Here is an 18,946-nt window from a genome sequence, read left to right as displayed (position 1 = left end):
CTCAGCATTGCTTTTTCTTTTTGTAATTGAAATCCTAGTTAAAAATAAATGCTTCTGAAAATAGACAAGATTTCAAAATTGGACAATCAAGAGAAATGTTTACAACATGCAGATGACTGCACATTGCCAATAAAAAATCAAGAATCCTTAAAAGATTCTATTAAAGTAATAAAATCTTTTTGGGAAATGTCTGGTACTAAGTTAAATTTAAAAAAAACAAAGGGTGTTTTCTAAGCACTGCTAAAAACACGCGGGAAGAGGTAAAGAATTTAAGATGACAAATAAACCAATTAAATCATTGGAAATTTTCTTAGGACACGACAAAGTATCTAATAATAAAAGAAACTGGTTAACATGCTCTAGGAATTTGAAAAAAAAAAAGCATATTCACAGAGAACAAACAATTAACTTTTTTTGGAAAATGTACCGTTATTTATTCACTAATAGTATCTAAATTAGTACGAGTATATGTATTCACAGTTCTTTGTCATTCAATCTTTATTTCCCCCTTTCAGATTTCATGATCATATAAATTAAATTTTACAATACATAAAGAACATCAAGAAAATACCATTGTTTACCAACAGTAAACAATTACTGATAATGTAAAGTAGGTACCAACAATAAAGAGAATGTGTATTAAGATATAATTGGGTTTGATGTAAATGTCTTGTTATATACATATGTTCATAGGATTAGTATTATTTTTGTCTATAGTCAATTTTTGTTTCATCCGCTTTTTTTCTTTCAATTTACTTGGGTATAAGATTTGAGCAAATATTAAATGATGTTAATAAAGGAGAAATTTGTACACACAGTTTTTCTCCAAAATGTAAATACATTTTACTATCTGATGCACTTAATGTACATGGAATACTGGTATCTCTGCAGACAAACCTGAATATTGGACATTTAACATTTATATGCACAATTTTTGTCAATAAATGTGACACGGGTTCACTGTGTTTGAAATATAAAAGCTATACATACAAGGGGTTTTTATACCCCCGCCCCGAAGGAGAGGGGGGTATACTGTTTTACCCTTGTGTGTCTGTCCGTCTGTCTGTCTAGCTGTGTGTCCGTCCGAAACAAATTTTCGTCGCAGTTTTCTCAGCAACTACTCATCGTAAAGGCCTGAAATTTAAACACAATCTTCTCTGAGGCATGCCATATAGTGGGATACATTTTCGCTTAAATCCGATATCAACTTCCTGTTTGTCTGTGCGTCTGTCCTTTTAATACATCACAAATTTTCGTCGCAGTTTTCTCAGCAACTACTCATCGTATATGCTTGAAATTTTAACACAATCTTCTCTGAGACATGCCATATGGTGGGATACATTTTCGCTTCAATCCGATGTCAACTTCCTGTATGTCTGTGTGTCTGTCCGTTTCATACATCACAAATTTTCGTCGCAGTTTTCTCAGCAACTACTCATCGTAAAGGCTTGAAATTTTAACACAATCTTCTCTGAGACATGCCATATGGTGTGATACATTTTCGCACAAATCTTATGTCAACTTCCTGTTTGTCTGTCTGTTTCATACATAACAAATTTTCATCACACTTTTCTCTGCAACTACTCATTATACATGCTTGAAATTTTAACACAATCTTCTCTGAGGCATGCCATATTTTGGGATATATTTTTTTCAAATGGGATATCAACTTCCTGTTTGTCTGTGCGTCTGTCTGTTTCACAAATAACAAATTTTCGTCGCAGTTTTCTCATTACCTATTCAAAGTGGATGCTTCAAATTTTATTACACTCTTTGTTTAGGGATGCCATATGGTGGGATTAATTTTGATATGAATCTGATGTCAACTTCATTTTTTTCTGTGCATCTGCCTGTAATTGAAATTGTGTATATTAACATGATAGTGCTTATTTACATCAGAGCGGGGGTATTACTAGTGAGCATTGGCTCACAGATTTCTTGTTGAAAATACTTTTTTTTTATTCTTTTGTTTGTTGTTTGGCATACTCTTCTAGTATTACATTATTCATGCATATCAATTTATGTTGTTTTACATTGTTTTAACATGGATGTCTTTTCAGAAATATTTTTATGTTTATTGTATTGGCAGTTCCAGCTCATATCATTGACAAGTATGGAAGGTTCTTAGTGTGCATTGTGAATAAAATCATCTTAATTCAAAAATCTCAACAGTGTTAATTGTATATGTTTTGGATACCATAAATGTGTCCTTAAATTTGTTTTGAGAAAATACTTGAACTGAAGTGAGATCTGCTCTAAGACTATAAGTTGAGAATAGACTTAAATCAAAATTTTAATTTTCAAATTTATACACATGATAGAACACTTTCTTCATTCATCAAAATTATTTTAAAATTTCTATTTGTGTGAAAATTTGATTTAAATCTATTCTCAGTTTATGATCTTAGGCTTGAGGTTAATGGTGGATAACTCTTTCCCAGATAATTTCTTCCTTCTAATCACAAAATTATCTATTGAAAATACCACAGGAAAAAAGCATCTGTAGATAAAGAGCCCCCTCCCAAAGAAATATAATCAGGTTTCTTGTGATTCAGCAGATGGACTGAAAAGCAAATGTATATTGATTTTGAAAAAAACCCAAAACATTTACTTCCTGACATAATTTGCTAAATACTGTATACAGGGAAATTGTCAGGCCCATTTTATTTTTGACCCCCTTGACCCATAGGTGGGGGAATTAATCTTGAAATACACAGCATTATTTCATCAACAGAATTGCAACTGGGTGAATTTAAAATGGGGAAAAATTGTTTCCAAGTGTGAAAAGGTGAAAATAACCCTGTATACAGTATTAACTGTGAAAGAGAAAAGAAAAAAAATACTAAAATAACATTTATTATTTAATAAAAGAACATCAATATTTTGCAAGTCTATGTTCATATCTTATTAAATTTAATCTAGAAAAAAAACTATGTGTTACAAATAATACTGGAATACACATGTATTGTAGTAAAATCAAAATCATATATGCCTCCAGCCAAATTCTGATCTTAGGGCAACTTTTCAATTAAGAGTCGAACACCAAACACTAGTATTTGTAGTCCAAAGATCCTGAAGATTTCTTTACTTCTTCCTCTTTTGTTCACCGAGTTTATTGCCTTCATCAGACCATCTGTTCTTCTGTCGTAGTTTTCTACATAGAGATGAATGAGGCTGTGTCTTCTCCTAGGGGACATCTTTTCTTTTCCTTTTCGCCCAGAAAAGTTCATGTTTCGGCTCAATTCCTCCTCATTGAAGAGGATCTTTGTCATTGTCCAAAGGAAGTTACCGGCGGAACAAGCTGAAGTTCTTTGTTCGCCACAAATTCACAATTTCCAGGCACAATGTCCTTTGGCGTACTAAAATTATGGATGGTTGCATTTGATGGGCAGTTAAGCACTATGGTGTTGTTTACAGATGAAAATGCAGAAACACCATCTGTCCTTGAAATTCCAACAGAAAGAGGCACCTCTTCCACACGATTTTCTTCATTTTCCTTGTCCTCCTCAATTTCTGTGTTTTCTTCATCCCTCTCTACATCACCATCCTCTTCCACCGGTCTGTCTGAGAACAAGTCATCAGGGGTAGGGGGTCCTTCACATGGCTGACGGTTCTCTTTCTCAAAAAGTTCAATGGCACTAAGAGGCTTCCTTATGGGCTTTTGTGTCTCACTGGCATTTCTGTCTGTTCGAATTACACTAGGAGGGCATCTCGAAGTAGGGCATGGGGTTGTCTCACTGGCACTTCTGTCTGTTCGGATTACACTAGGAGGGCAGCTCGAAATAGGGTTTATTCCCCGAACGGCTACTGAAATAAAACAACAAGTAATTATCACACTCAATTAAGGGGCCCTCTAAGGGGTACAGGTAGACATACCTGTATGAATGATCAACCAGAATTTAAATAAAATAGAACAGGTTTTTATTTCATTTTTTTTATTTGAGCAGTGAACACTGGTATAAATAAATATTTTGTATGCATATTTTTAAATAAAAATATTATATACACAAACATATTTAAAAATATAAACTATAGCAGCACTTATTTTTATATTATGAATAAAATAGCACTGTTTCACTTTCATATCACAAATATTTACAATATTAACAAGTCATTTAGTCTTCATGTTTCATCACAAATAAGGGATCACTGTCCGAGGTGCAGAAGTTCAGATGCCGAGTCTGTGTAGGTCATAAGATCTATGATGCCTTGCTGATACCTTTCTTTCAGTAGCTGCAGTCTTCTCTTTATTGTTGCATACTTCTTCGCTGGAGGTCTAATACTTCCGCCGGCTTCTCTCTGAATCTTTTGAATCTCTGTATTGCATTCTGTATGTCTTTGAACATCTTTACCACGATGTTGGGATGTGCATGCTGTGCCATTCTTTTGAGTTTTCCATGCCATCCTTCCAGGCTGTTGTTGGTCCGTGGTCCCTCCGTTCCGAAATGATTCCACAGAAGTCTGTCACCGTTCACCCACTGTTCTGTCACATAGTGTCTGTTCTTCGGTGAATTCTGTAGATGAAACCTTGAAAGGATAAGTTTTGGCCGCCTCTTCTGTTTGTGATGAATTTCACGTTGAGCTGTGCATTCGCCATTGTTGATGGGTGAAGAATGATCAACTTCATTTCCATCCTTGTATATATACTGTTCTGTAGCTTGTGTTGTTCTTGTATTTACAGCTTGGACTGCATCATTAAGCAAGTTCAGCACTTCATGTCCATCCTTAAATAGATACTATACTGTAGCTTGGGTTGTTCTTGTATTTACAGCTTGGACTGCATGCATCATTAGGCAGAACAGTTCAGAACATCATTTTCTATGACACTTATTGAGATAGTTTTGCCTATTAAAATTTCAAAGTGAACTGATATCAATTATCAGGTGCTTCATCAATTAGCTTATTAACTTAGGAATTCCTTAAAAATCAAAGTGATCTGTTTTTATCTCGAATCATCTATATTTAATATGAAAATTAAAACATAACTTTTGTATTTTATGATGATTTAAAAGACTGTTTTAATAATTAAAAAGGATGAATAAATGAACTAATTTAGACAAAATTTTATATAAACAATTTATTTATCATACATAAAAATGTTTTTTTTTATGTGTTAATTTGATATTTAAAAGATTTTGAAAATTTAGCACAAACAATTGTTTGTAAATTCTCAATCAATACTATTGAAAAGTTTGGAAAAAATAAAATTAAAGGTACCAAAAAAAAAAATTATTTTCTGAAATCTTAATTTTATCTATTTATATTATTAATTCATTATATTTTTGAAAAAAAAAATTGAATGAAATAAAAAAAATTCAATAAAATTGAATGAATATATCTGATTTATAAATTATTGCTTATCCAGGAAAACACAGGTAAGTCTACCTGTACCCCTTAGAGGGCCCCTTAATTGAGTGTGATAATTACTTGTTGTTTTATTTCAGTAGCCGTTCGGAGAACACACCCGAAATAGGGCATGGGGTTGTCTCACTGGCACTTCTGTCTGTTCGCATTACACTAGGAGGGCATCTCGAAGTAGGGCATGGGGTTGTCTCACTGGCACTTCTGTCTGTTTGGATTACACTAGGAAGGCATCTCGAAGTAGTGCATGGGGTTGTCATCTGCCTCAAGTAGTCACTGAGCCCACTAACCTCTTGTGGAGGATTTTCAAAAAGTTCCAGGAGTCTGCTGAGCTTATTGTTGGTCTCCACCTGGGTCTGCTGAATAAGGTCTAACTTTTCCAAGCAATGTTCCTTCACAGCGGGAGTGGACCACACGTCCATCTTAGACCTAGACAGGGAAACACTTGTCCTGGCATTTGCGGCTTTAATGTCTCTATCACTGCTTAGGACAACGACGGCATCAGTCTGAGTTGCACAGTTTGTACGATGGTTGGCGTCATTTTCGACCTGAAGCTGTATGACATCGGCTTGATCTGCTGTAAGGTCACTGGTATAACACGAAGGCCTGTTTGGCGTAGCTATTTCATCTGCGGTATCTCCTCCACCTTGGAAAAGAACTTTAATTCTTCTACCATCAGCCTAAGAAAAAAAATGAATTCAGATTTACTTTAAAGAACTCAATGGAAAATTTAAACAGGAAGCATTTGGACAATAGTTATACCATGAGTGAGCACAAGACACTCATGACATGGACCACAAAGCTCACTTGACCATTTTTAGCCTTAGATTATTGATTTTTTTTTTTAGAATTTTTTTTAGAATATTTGCATGATAAATTAAATTCTAACCTCATATTATTAATCTGATACTCTATTCGATTTGATACAACATGGGGATACTTTGATATTTAGGCCAAAATAAAATTATAGTTTGTTTGGAATTGTCTCCCGCCTCATTGTAATGCCCCCTGCTGAAAAAAATTTATTGACCAAATTTAGGAAGATATTTTTTTAAATTTAATTTTTACATCAAATTTTTTTGCCGTTATTACATGCACCATACAAACACTGAATTGAAGTGTCAGATCTATGCAAAATTAGTTGTTTTTTTTTTGTTGACAGTAGACAGGAAAATGTAGACTGTTTTTATTTAAAAAAAAAAATAAAATTTATCAACAATTAAAAAAAAATAATTTCCCTCCCTCCCTCCTGTATCTGAAACCCTTCAGGCGGCAATTCCAAACGAACAATTTTTTAAGAATGGCCTTATTGATCAACCTGGGAATGAAGAAGATTTAAAAAGACTCTAGACTTTTGATATCTTTTAATGTTGCGTGTTGAGTGTTGCTATCGTCAACTATTTTAAAGTACATTGATACTCTGCTAAGAGAGATAACTCCTAATGACACAAATCTCTATTATTCCTTTATTAATTTGTCAAGTTGAAGTGCCTTTTTTGTCAAATTTTGCCCCACAAGCCACGATAAAAGTGTTTCATTAAGTATATAATTTTCTTTTGGAAAATTATAAATCTTTAAGAAACATTTTATATGAGTAAGCAGAGGGTTTATGAACCTTAAGGCAAGGCAGGGTAATTATAAGATTTAACAAGAAGCCCAGTGGCCACATCGCTCAAGTATATTTCTATGTAATCTCTTTTTTTCTAAAAAAAAAAACAGGTACTTAAAACTCTTATCATTCATAATGGGCCCATCCTTGTCACAAAGGTCATGATTTGAATAAAATTGAATCTACAGTACAAGATGATGCTTCATTAGGCCAACATTTTTTTATTTACTGTTTTACGGGACCGCCGACCCTAATTTTGGCTAAAATGAAATAAAAATAAAAGTCTCTTCTTCAAGTTTTATTTTTGTTTCTCCCGCCGATAGCTTATTTATAGTCACTGAAAAAATAAAAGAAACGTAAACAAAATTTTAACAAGCCTTTCAAAACGTGATTTGTCATTGGCTAAGGTAAATATATCCATCCAATCACAGTTGGCAAAACTAATGAGCATGAATGAGAAGCGTGGATAGCCACTGCACAGCATGAAAGTTAGCGGCAAAATGTCAGAATCGTTGGATAATTTATAAATACTCTCAGTCATTTTAAAAAGTGACATGACATTTATTAGAAAAAAGCATTTAATTTTAGATTAACTTTTAATGAAAGATTGAACAAAATAGACGAAATATAGAAATCTTCATCAAATCAAATGTTAAGCGGAGGGCCAAGTGGAAATTGAGGTTCTGTCAACCCCTTGTTATGAGAGGTTTTAAGTACGCATTATCTTTGACAGTTGTTTAAAAGCATTGAAATACGGTTTGAAAATTATTCTGAAACTTATTTTTAATACAATAATGTTTTCTTTTACTTGTAACAAGAGAACAGAACACTGTAGAAAGTGGCGTGACTGAGGAAATTCGAGTCACAACTTCCACTCGTTAATATCATGTCAATCACACTTATTACGATTCAAAATGGATTTTTACTTGCTATGTAACAAATAAATGCACATGAGGGTGGTTATAACAGCTTTTTCTCTGTAAAACAACCTTTTTACCACTAGGGAAAAACCAATCTAATTAAAATTAGATCTTTTATAGCTCCAGTTTGATCGTGTAGCGATCAAACTGGAGCGGATCAAAGATCTAATTTTAATTAGATTGGGGAAAAACAAAGCAGCAAACGTCCATACAAATATGACCTGTTTTTTTTAAATTCAAAAATTGTGGATTAGAACCAGATTTTAGAAATATTGGAATTCTGCGGTGAACAGAGTAATTGTCACATTCTATTTTACATGACATTGTATATTCTTATGGAATTACATGTACGTGCATTTTCTACAATCATGTATGTCTAAAGTTATAGCATTGAGGTAATTTCAATGTTTTCAAGAGATGAGATACATTTTCCACCTATGAGTATATTTATTTGAATTGTATTGAAAAAGATACACAGATTTTCTTTGAATTAGTCTCGCTTGTGAAATAATTTAACCAATCCATTAAAAGCCTCAATTTATGCTTGCCATATGATAACTACTAAAAATCCTTAAATCTAAACTATTTTTGAATACCCAAAAATTATGATAAAATTGTTTTGCATGCATTAATTTTTCAAATAACGCCCTTTTCCTACCAAATTTAGGCTATAAAACAATTCCATTCTTAATTTAAAAAATAAAAAAAATTGTTACATATGTTTATTTTATTTTTATTTTTCTTACCGACTGCTTGAATTTTTAGATTTTATTTTTATTTTTATTTCGACCCCCCGACTCAAATTTTTGAAAAAAATTCCCGTAAAACAGTAAATAAAAAAATGTTGGCCTTATAACTAAAACCAATCATGGCTTTGCTGTTCTTTTTTTTTTTTTGGATGTCCCTATGTATTCCTATGTTAAACTTTGATCCCTCATTGTAGTCCATGGGCCACATCGCTCAAGAATCGCCGCATGTGTAGCAAGCTCAATAGACTAATGTGTACCAACAGAGGAAATTCGGTTGAAATCTGCACATTGTTCCATGAAGTTTTTTTATTTTCCTATGTCAACCTTTGATCCCACATTGTAGCCCCACCCAACCCCAGAGGGCCATGGTTTAATCAAACTTGAATCTACATTACTTTTCTGTCCCTGTGGTTATTGATGAGAAAATTTATCAAATATGACATTAATATATATAACCATTATTTTATAATAATCTCCCCTTGGAAGAGGGCACCAACTTCAAACCCTTCACCTAAGGATACTTTGTGGCAAATTGATTGAAATTTGTGACAACAACAAAGACAATGATGATTGATGACAACAGACAAATTTAGATCAGAGAAGCAAATTTGAGCCTTCGGTTCATTTGCCTAGTTCTTATCAGCTGATTTGTTTTGCTTATTTTTGCCTCCAAAAAACATTTTCACTAAACATTTCACTCTGTCTGCCCATTCACCCACTATTCTGTCTCTCTGTAACACTTTTCTTTCTGTGCAAGACTGTGAGACATTTGAACATTTGCAATGGAATTTTACAAAACTTTTACTTCTTGGCTAAAAAAGACCTAAAATATTTTTATGGAGGTCAAAAGGTCAACTATCATAGTAATAAACTCCACCACCAGAATACTTTGTAAGGGATAGGTATTTTAAACAGTATACTACTAATACTAGTTTCCATATTGCCTTGGCACGTTTTTTTTTAAATTTGCTTTTAAATTAGCATGTAATTCTGCAAATATAGCATCCTCCCCATTCTGCGAATGATCTACCAATTTCTTTACTTAGGCCAAATTCTCTTTATAGGCTTGTTAAAAAGTTAAATCATTTTCATCCTGTCAACATAAGACTTAAATATAAAAATTTAATTGGCCATCAATGAAAAGGCAGTTTTAAATATGATATGGGTCAAAAATGAATAATGAATTTTTACTTTCAGTGACCTTGAATTTGCACGACTTATGAGCTATGTTTGTGTGAAGAAGTACATGTAGATTTTAGATGAAATATTCATTAACTTCTTTTAATGAACTTGAACTTGCTAAAGTGAGAACTAGCACAAATAATCTTTGGTTAATGTATTGACACCCCCTTAGGTCATGACCAATCATAGTGTCAAGTAGTAGATTCTAATGTTCCTTTGTATGAAAGATATTGACTGGAAACATTTGCACAAACAGCTAAACTAACAGCTAGACAGACAGATGGACATGTTTATTCCTAAATACCCTACTATGACAGTGGATTAAACTTAATGTTTATCCCCAACCCCTAACTCTAATAAACAATACTAAGATATACAGAAATGCCTACCTCTATATCTATAGGGAAATGTTCCTCTTCATCAGATGAGCTTCTTTCTTCAGGTCCAGTTTTCTGTTAAAAAAAGGAATTACATGAGCTTTTCTTCTTTTGACAAAAACAAATAACTAGTATTAAAATTAAAATTTGATTTTTTGGAGGTGGAATTGAACATTCAAATTGTTCCAAGTTCAAAACTCAAGAGGGGTAACTGTTAGGAATTATATTCAAATCTGACCTGCGTTTTCTGGTTGAGAAAAAAAACCCTAACATATGCAATTCTAATACCGTATATACTCGCCTATAAGTCGGTCCGCCTATAAGTCGGTTGTATTTAATAAGCTTATATATCAGAGGGACTGACGTCATAGAAAATCATACTTTTAATAGCTCGCCTATAAGTCGGACATAGAGTTTTGGACCAGAGATTAACTCCCAAAAATCCGACTTATAGGCGAGTATGTACGGTAATATTCTTTTTTTTAAGTTAAAGAGGGAGAACTAAATCATTGGACCATAGTCAAACACATGCATGACTGGCTAATTCATATGACACATTAATAAGTCAAATTGAGTTGAATGTGTACAATTGTTGCTGAGATAATGAACTGACCAATTTATGTAGGTCCATATTTTTAATTCACTTAATTAAAGGAAGCAGTCACCTTTATTTGTAGAATGATTTAGTTTGATGATTTTTGTTCTAAAATTTTCTAGTATGAATCCAAAACTAATATGCCATACCTTTATAATTACACTATCAATTAAACTTTCTTAGGCAAATCACATTGGCTTTTCATTATGAAAGAGGTTCAAATGTGAAGATTCTTTTAAAGTAATAGACAAGATTACCTCTTGAACAGGGATTCTTTTGTCTTTTGTTGGAACTGGTGTTGACAACCTTGAAAGTACCTAAGAAGCAAAGAAAAGGAATAAAATATATGATTAAACAAGAGGCCCATGGGCCTTATAGGTCACCTGAGCATTATGCAACAACTTTCCAGTGACTGAATTTGATTCGTTTTAAGCCAGATGCTATGGCATTCACAATTTTGAAAGAGGCACAAATGATCATTATAACAATACACTTATCAGCTGCTTAGTTTGATTACTTAATACCCAAAGGCAGGTAAGGGGAGCAAAAAATGCATGTCACCTAATCCGTAGTGCCCCTTTCACACATGAACCCTGAACCTTAGGCCTAGATCCAAACATTGCACAGTTTTTAAAAAGGCGTCCTTGCTTTTCAAGAATTCATGCATTTTCACTATTATCAATAGAGCCCCGCCCTAAACCAGAAACCCGACCCTGGGGCCATAAAATTCACAATTTTGAAATACGCATTCTTGTTCATCAATACTATATACTAGTTTAATTTATCCCAATTACATTAAAACTCCATTATGACAAAGTCCTGGGGACCTGTGAATTTAATTTGCTATATCCATAATCTACTATATCCATAATCTATTATATCAGTATAACGGATTCGTATAACTATAAATAGTTAATTAGTAATATGCACTTTTTCCTTCAAGACTTTGAGACATAAAAATATCACATGTATTGTTATTTATATACATTAATTTTTAGTTTCATTGTAAAAATAAATAATAAATAAAGTGCCCTGCCACAGCATGATACGCCCGTCAAATATTGTTCAATAATCATAAATTGGTTAGGATGCAAAATCAAAGTACTCAGAAGTACTGAAAGCCGGGCTCATTTACAGGGTAATGAACAAGGACCGTGGTGACAGTTTAATATCAAGTTCAGATGTTTAGAGGATATCTTACACACAAAAATATCTCAATGGCAAGTATAGTATTAAAAAGGTTTAAAAATTAAATAAAATATAGCTAGAAATTAATAGTGTAAAATATTTATCACATGGTTCGTTTCAGGGTAACGGTTTGATATACAAACAGAAGTAAATAAACACCGATGCAACAAGATTAAGTAAGCTCAAATGACTCTGCACTGATGTCTCCTCAGCAGGGAGTTTTGCATCAAGTCATTAATGATGTTCCCCGCATTTGTGTTAGCCTGATAGTACAACCTTTATTTATAGAATATGACGCAGAGAGGGAAAATGATAGAAATGCTACAGTTTAATAAAAAAAAAATCAAACATAAATTATAATTTTTTCAGACTATAAAATTCTAAGTGAGACATGACTGCAATTTGTTGCAAATATAAAAATTGAAATATATTTTTTTTTTTCAATGAACACATGTATAATTAGTTTTAATTATATTATAAAATATTAATTTAGTTTTAATCATACACTAAAACATAAATTTGTTTTAATTACATTACACCAATTGGAAGATCTTTATCTGGACTAGCCATCAAGAACTCTTAATTAACACAAGCAACTATGAGGCCATTCCTTTTTGCCCAACTCCCAAGAGATAAATTAAAATAACAGCTGCATCAGATCTATAAATGCTCTTAGCTCCTGAAAATAAACTCTCAAAAATTTCTCACTAATTTGACATGCAAGTTTCTGCTATCAAAATTCTTCTTGACCAGTGCTTGATAATTATGCCCATGGGACAAACTGAATTCCTCTCAAAGCATAAACATTTGTTACAGATTGCTGTAAAGTATATAATGAAAAAATAAGTTTTTACTTAATTTAACATTTTTTAATAAGGAAACAACTATATTTTTTTTTACATTTTTTAGGATTATGAAATTTAAAATTTAAAAGACTTATTTTTTTTTAAAATCACTTAAATTAAAGGTCACAGTGACCTTGACCTTGAAATAGGCCACGACACACCTTCTACTTTAGCTGTATACTTTTGCCAAGTTGGAAAGCTCTAGATCTCATAGTTTTCTAGTTATGAGCTGGACAGGGTTTTTCCATATTTGGCTATAACATCTTAATTAAAGGTCAGAGCGACCTACTTTTTGAGCGCGACACACCTTCTACCCAAGATGTATCAGCTGACAAAGTTTGATAACTCTAGGCCTTATAGTATTAAAGTTATGAGCCGGACACAAGAAAAGCTAACAGACGGACAGACGGACGGACGGACAGACGGACGGACAAGAAGCCTATAACATAATACGTCCCGTCTTAAGACGGGCGTATAAAAAATGTGTACATACCACTCTAGGTTGCCTCTTTGGCTGTTTTGTCTTCCTTACAAAAATCTCAGCCTCATCCTGCAAAAAAAGAGACCTTATGATTTCTAACTTATACATGTATTAACATGATTTATCATTCAGAAAATATCAGTACTCTATCATTTTTTTAAAATTCTACACTAATCCAGAATATGGTTGAGTTAAATTACAGTCATATCATAAAATAAGACCATACTCTTTGAATCTAAGCTCAAGAATTTTCTGGACATAAAACAAATGCCCTTTACAAGATTTTTTTCAGTACAAGAAAAATATAACAATTCAAATGAGTTTTATACCTCTTCACTCTCACTATCCTCCTTGATATCCAGAAAGCCACCATACTTTCCTTTTCGACACATCTCTCTTGCATCCCTCATAGCAGAAATGGCATGTGCCCGGACTCCTCTACCCCATTCCTTGTCTCTGTTGTACACTTGAGATTCTGAATCTGTGATAATACCAAACTTAAAACATGCATGTTACACCAATGTGTTTCTTTTTGCATTTTGTGAGAATCCGAGCTCTTCTTTGCTCCATTTTTAAATATTGCTCATTGCTGTCTTAATTGCTGATTAGTTAAAATCCAAATAGCATTAGTTACTAAATATTATGCAAAGGAAAATACAATTGCCGTCCAATTAAACTGTAGTAGGCAGAGCCAATATTATTTGAATAGTTTCAACATTACTTTTTATGATGTAGTACAAAGTAAACTAAAGTTTAAGAAAACTCTTTAGTTTGACTCCGCCCCAGACAATCAGCTTTAAAAATGTCATCCAATGGAATGAGGTGTTGCTTTTTGACGAAAGTTATGTTTGATGCAAAAAAAGAGTGAAAACAAAAACTTTTATACAGTGCATCCTGTAACCTACATTTTTTTTTTCAATCTGGTAATCAAAGTGAACCAAAAAACCAAATTAAAGTTAAGGCTGTTTAAATCACAATTTAAATAAATTTCAAGATTCTCATCCAAATTTTTTGACAAATCGAGGCAGGCGGGGGGCTTTCATTTTATCCCTCCCCCCATTTTTTCAGATATTTCATTGACCTTGTCAATCCACAAAGATTTATCTATATATATTTCCATTTCTGATTTTTCTCTCTGTGATAACTCTTTGTAAGTTAGTGGAGTTAATTTCTTGATAATTTTACCATTTCTTGATAATTCTACCAAAATGTGAATAAGGCGGGTAAATTGGTCAGGAGCTAAGGAAGCCTAACATGCATGAAATATTCGTGCGCATCTGTCTCTGTGTCTGAAGCTAAGGAGACCAAATACTCATGTAAATCTCTTGCGGCTGTCGTTATGCAAATTATCCCAAGTTTCCCACTACTGTTGATGCCCTGGCATACTCTAGTAACTTCTTAAAAAACTCAAATAAAAGCTATAGTAGAGATCCATTTATCTCTTACTTCACATCATCACCAATCTTTCACAACCAATGAACCTAAATGTTACATATATGCATACCTGTCAGAGTGAGAATCTCCACCAGGTGTATTCTCCCCTCAAAGGACAAATTCGTCTGACTGCCAATTTGTAAATTCTGCTGATCATCAAACCGCTTTGTTTCAACAACAGCTGTACATCCATCCCAGTCGAACAGAGCGAGAGACTTCACATCATCACCAATCTTTCACAACCAATGAACCTAAATGTTACATATATGCATACCTGTCAGAGTGAGAATTTCCACCAGGTGTATTCTCCCCTCAAAGGACAAATTCGTCTGACTGCCAATTTGTAAATTCTGCTGATCATCAAACCGCTTTGTTTCAACAACAGCTGTACATCCATCCCAGTCGAACAGAACGAGAGACCATTTAGGTGTTTTGGTTTGTGCTGAAAATCAATGAAAAATTGAATTGAATTCTGATTCAATAATCATGTTGAGTGTCTTTAATTTTTAAAATATTTACATTGACCTAATGTAGGGTAAAGCTGTCAAAATCATGTCGACTTTTGCGTGATTTAAAACGAAAGAAGAATGGTACCGTAGATGAATACCGATCCCGATCAGAATTAAGACCAAAAATTTATTTCACTCAAACGCTTCTTTTTCGCTTAACTAAGCCATACAATATGTCTGTTTTACAGGAATAAACAACATTTTCTACCTGTTTTAGCGTTTACATAATTGTTAAAGCAGCTTGGCCATATTCTCTAATTGCTAAAAATATATATTCTTGTTTAATGGAGTCTGCAAAAAAAATCTCAAATTTGCATTTTTCCCCAATTCTTTAAAAATGGGGTCGGCAGATCTGTAAACCAAGAAATTAAAATAATGTTGCCTAAGTTTGCTAGTCAAGAACTGGACAGCATTTTTATATACTTGGCCAATTAGCATCTTAATTAAAGGTCTGACAGAGTGAACTTCTTCAAACCCCTTACATGGCATATACGCATTTCTACGCATTGGACTTGAAAAACAAGTATAGTGTGAACAAATATTCATAACTTTGTTAATACTGCAAATATCAGAATAATTCTTACACTCTTGGAAAGAGAATAATTAGGATAAAACAATATGCAGAATTTTTTATTGGTTATACCAGGTTTTTGCTTAAACTTGAGTTAAATTTTGCAAACTATTTGAGCAATTTTGCCATTATCGAAATCAATGCAGGGGTAACATGTTTTATGAAAAAATGCTAAATTCTGGTGATTACCCGGGTCCCAACTCCATCCTATTCCCCCAAATGACTTAAAGTTGTTTAGTAACAAGATGTGTTTGTGAAATACTGGCCCCCGGCGGCAACAAAGTTCGAAAAAGCTATTCTTAGCATGAAGGTTGCAGTCAAGGTCACAAGGTCATTGACCCCAGTGTCGTTTAAAAGCACTTAATTAGTGAAGTAGGCATACCAAATATAAAGTCTCTATCTCCTATGGTTCAAAAGTTAATCTGAAAGTTCGAAAAATATTTTTTTAGCATATAGGTCACAGTCAAGGTCAAAAGTCTTTGTCCTTGGTGTCAGTTGAGAGTGCTTATTTAGTGGAGTATGCATTTTAAATATGAAGTCTCTATCTCAATCTGTTCAAAAGTTATGGTGAAGGTTAAAGTTGATAACAAATATAATAAAAGTAGGTCAGACTCCAAGGTCTTGGTTATGGGCTAGGTTAAAGTTGGGGGACAAACAAACAAACAAATAACAAATAGAATAATAGTAGGTCAAACTCCAAGGTCAAGAGGTCAAATTTGGTGGTACCCAAAGAAAGGTCATGTCACAAGTAACACACCTTTAAATTATGAAAGCCATAGCTCCAACCACTCAATAGTTATGGGCTAGGTTAAAGTTGTGGGACAAACAAATGAACAAACAAACAAACAAACCAACAAACAGACAGACAGACAGGACAAAAACAATATACCCCCTATCTTTCGATCCGGGGGCATAACCCCTGATCTTTCGATCCTAGATCGAAACTAGAATGAAACTCGTTATTGTATAAATGGAAATTCCAGCATAATTATGATTATGATTATCATTTTCAGAAACTAAATGACATCTGCTTTCAAAGTTTATATATACATTGGTAGATTTACAGTCAACTCGTACACAAACCGAGTCCTACACAAACCAAGTCTTACACAAAAAGTCAAGTCGTGCACACAAATCAGAAGTCAACTCGTACACAAACTTTTGTCATTTGTACAAGGCATGGGAACGATTACTGAAAAAGGCATGGGCATGATTACTGAAAAATGTAATCGATTAATATTATAATCAATTACTTAGATGAATTTTGTGTAAACCATTAATAATCAATTACAGTTTTCTCCTTTAATCAATTGTAATCGATTAATTTGACAATGGAATCGATTAATAATCAATTACTTTCAATTTCCTTCCACCCTCAAATATCAAAGCAGGAAAAGATAAATATTAGGCAGTAATGTTGATGATATCCTCTGACGTTTTTTAAATGTATGAATGCTGTTTGAATTTGAACCTACCTATTTAATAACTCTGGTTGTTGCTGAAATTATTTAATATATTTAAAAAAATCAGATTTTTATTATATAACAAATAAAAGAGGTTTTCATACACCTACTAGACATGAATTAGCTCACCTCTTGTTATAAACCACTGATTGATAAAAAAAAAGTGTCAAAATTTGAAAATTTGAATATTCTGAAATATTGAAAAAAAAAAAAAATTACCAAATGCCTAAAAAAAAAGTTTGGATCGGATGCATTTTCAGTGGGTGAAGGCGGTAGGCAACTGCAAACAAACTTTATTTTAGGCCCAATCCATATATATGATAACATTTTGATCATATGTTACGTAATTAGGGGTTGCAAGGGACCAAAATGCTATATTTTTTATACTTTATGTCTCGAAAAGGGGGAGTATTTTTATAAGCCTTATTGAACAAAAGCTGTTCACCCTTGCAGAAATTATTCCTGACTTGAAAATGCTTCTCAGGAATTCCTAAGATGTCCTAAGAATTCCTAAGATTTCCTCACAATCTGATTTGAGGAAATCCTAGGAGTAACAATCCTGGGATTTGATTTCAGGACATCCTAGGATCTCCCAGGACTTCTTTGTTAAACATTTCAAATCCAAATCTTGCCAGGACATTTCATTGTAAAGCCAGGAGTTAATCATTTTTATGATAATCCCATTTCCTAAGACTTTTGACTTAATGTTGGGACTTTTGTAAAAAAGACAAATTAAACTTTACAAACTTGTACATGTTAATAAATGTTAAAACAGAATGACAGGAAATTTTATTACTTTTAAAGTTTTAATGTATAATATCAAGAAAATCATAAAATGAATAATTTTCAATCATTACCTATTATACTTGATACATAGAAAGACACTGACCCTAGAACTATTTTTTAAATTAAATACTTTCTGAAATATTGATGCTGTCAGGGAGGAGTTATACATGTAATATGTTTTAAAGAAAAAAATGTTTACAGACAAACAATATTTCACCATTTTCAAATCACACATTTCTGAGTTGATTTTTATCCATTAGAATTAAATTCTACACTTAATCTTTAGATTGCTTCGTTCATGGGAAACTGAGTGCAAGCATAGTTTTCCGAAAGCACTGGTCATACAAACTTGGCCATCTTGCAATACAACATCAACAACTTTTTCTTTCTATGTAGAAGTAATATTTTCCGGAATGTTTCACTGAAAATAAAGTGTTCCTCTTAACTTAAAGTTGGTTTTCAAATGGCTTTGAATTCAGAAGACCATACATGCAGAAGGATGGAGTGGTAAATTTTCTTCATCTGTCAATTTAATTTTTCACTTCGCATTTCATTTCGACACAAAACATATATTCCTCAGAGCACGTTATAAGAAATGGCTCTCATATACCGTCATCACCTGCATACAGGTTATATATCTCTCAAGTGGTTACCAAACTATCAGCTTCAAAGTCACATGCCTGGCTAGAAGTATCTTTTTTTTTTGTATCTTCTTCTTTATCAGTGTCATTTGGTTCATCAAACTGTCTTTGACTTTACTATCTTTAACATCTTCATCAAAATCTGTATGATTTTGCTGTATATTCACCCATAACTGCCAGAGATACTATACAAAAGAAAAGTAAATATTGAGTCATTGAAAGAAGACACAGGTAC

General features: G+C 33.1%; 1 pseudogene; it reads right to left on the bottom strand.

Moving 5' to 3' along the window:
• Positions 1 to 2,897: 2,897 nt before the first annotated feature.
• Positions 2,898 to 18,946, bottom strand: part of LOC134256448 (uncharacterized) — a 40,635-nt pseudogene continuing 24,586 nt past the window's right edge.

The sequence above is a fragment of the Saccostrea cucullata genome, unplaced genomic scaffold (genome assembly GCF_032062105.1).
Source record: "Saccostrea cucullata isolate Sc308-1 unplaced genomic scaffold, CSIRO_AGI_Scuc_v1 ctg2528, whole genome shotgun sequence".
Classification (NCBI taxonomy): Eukaryota; Metazoa; Mollusca; class Bivalvia; order Ostreida; family Ostreidae; genus Saccostrea; species Saccostrea cuccullata.
Note: the sequence above shows the minus strand (reverse complement) of the source record. Positions and strands in the feature narration are given on the sequence as shown.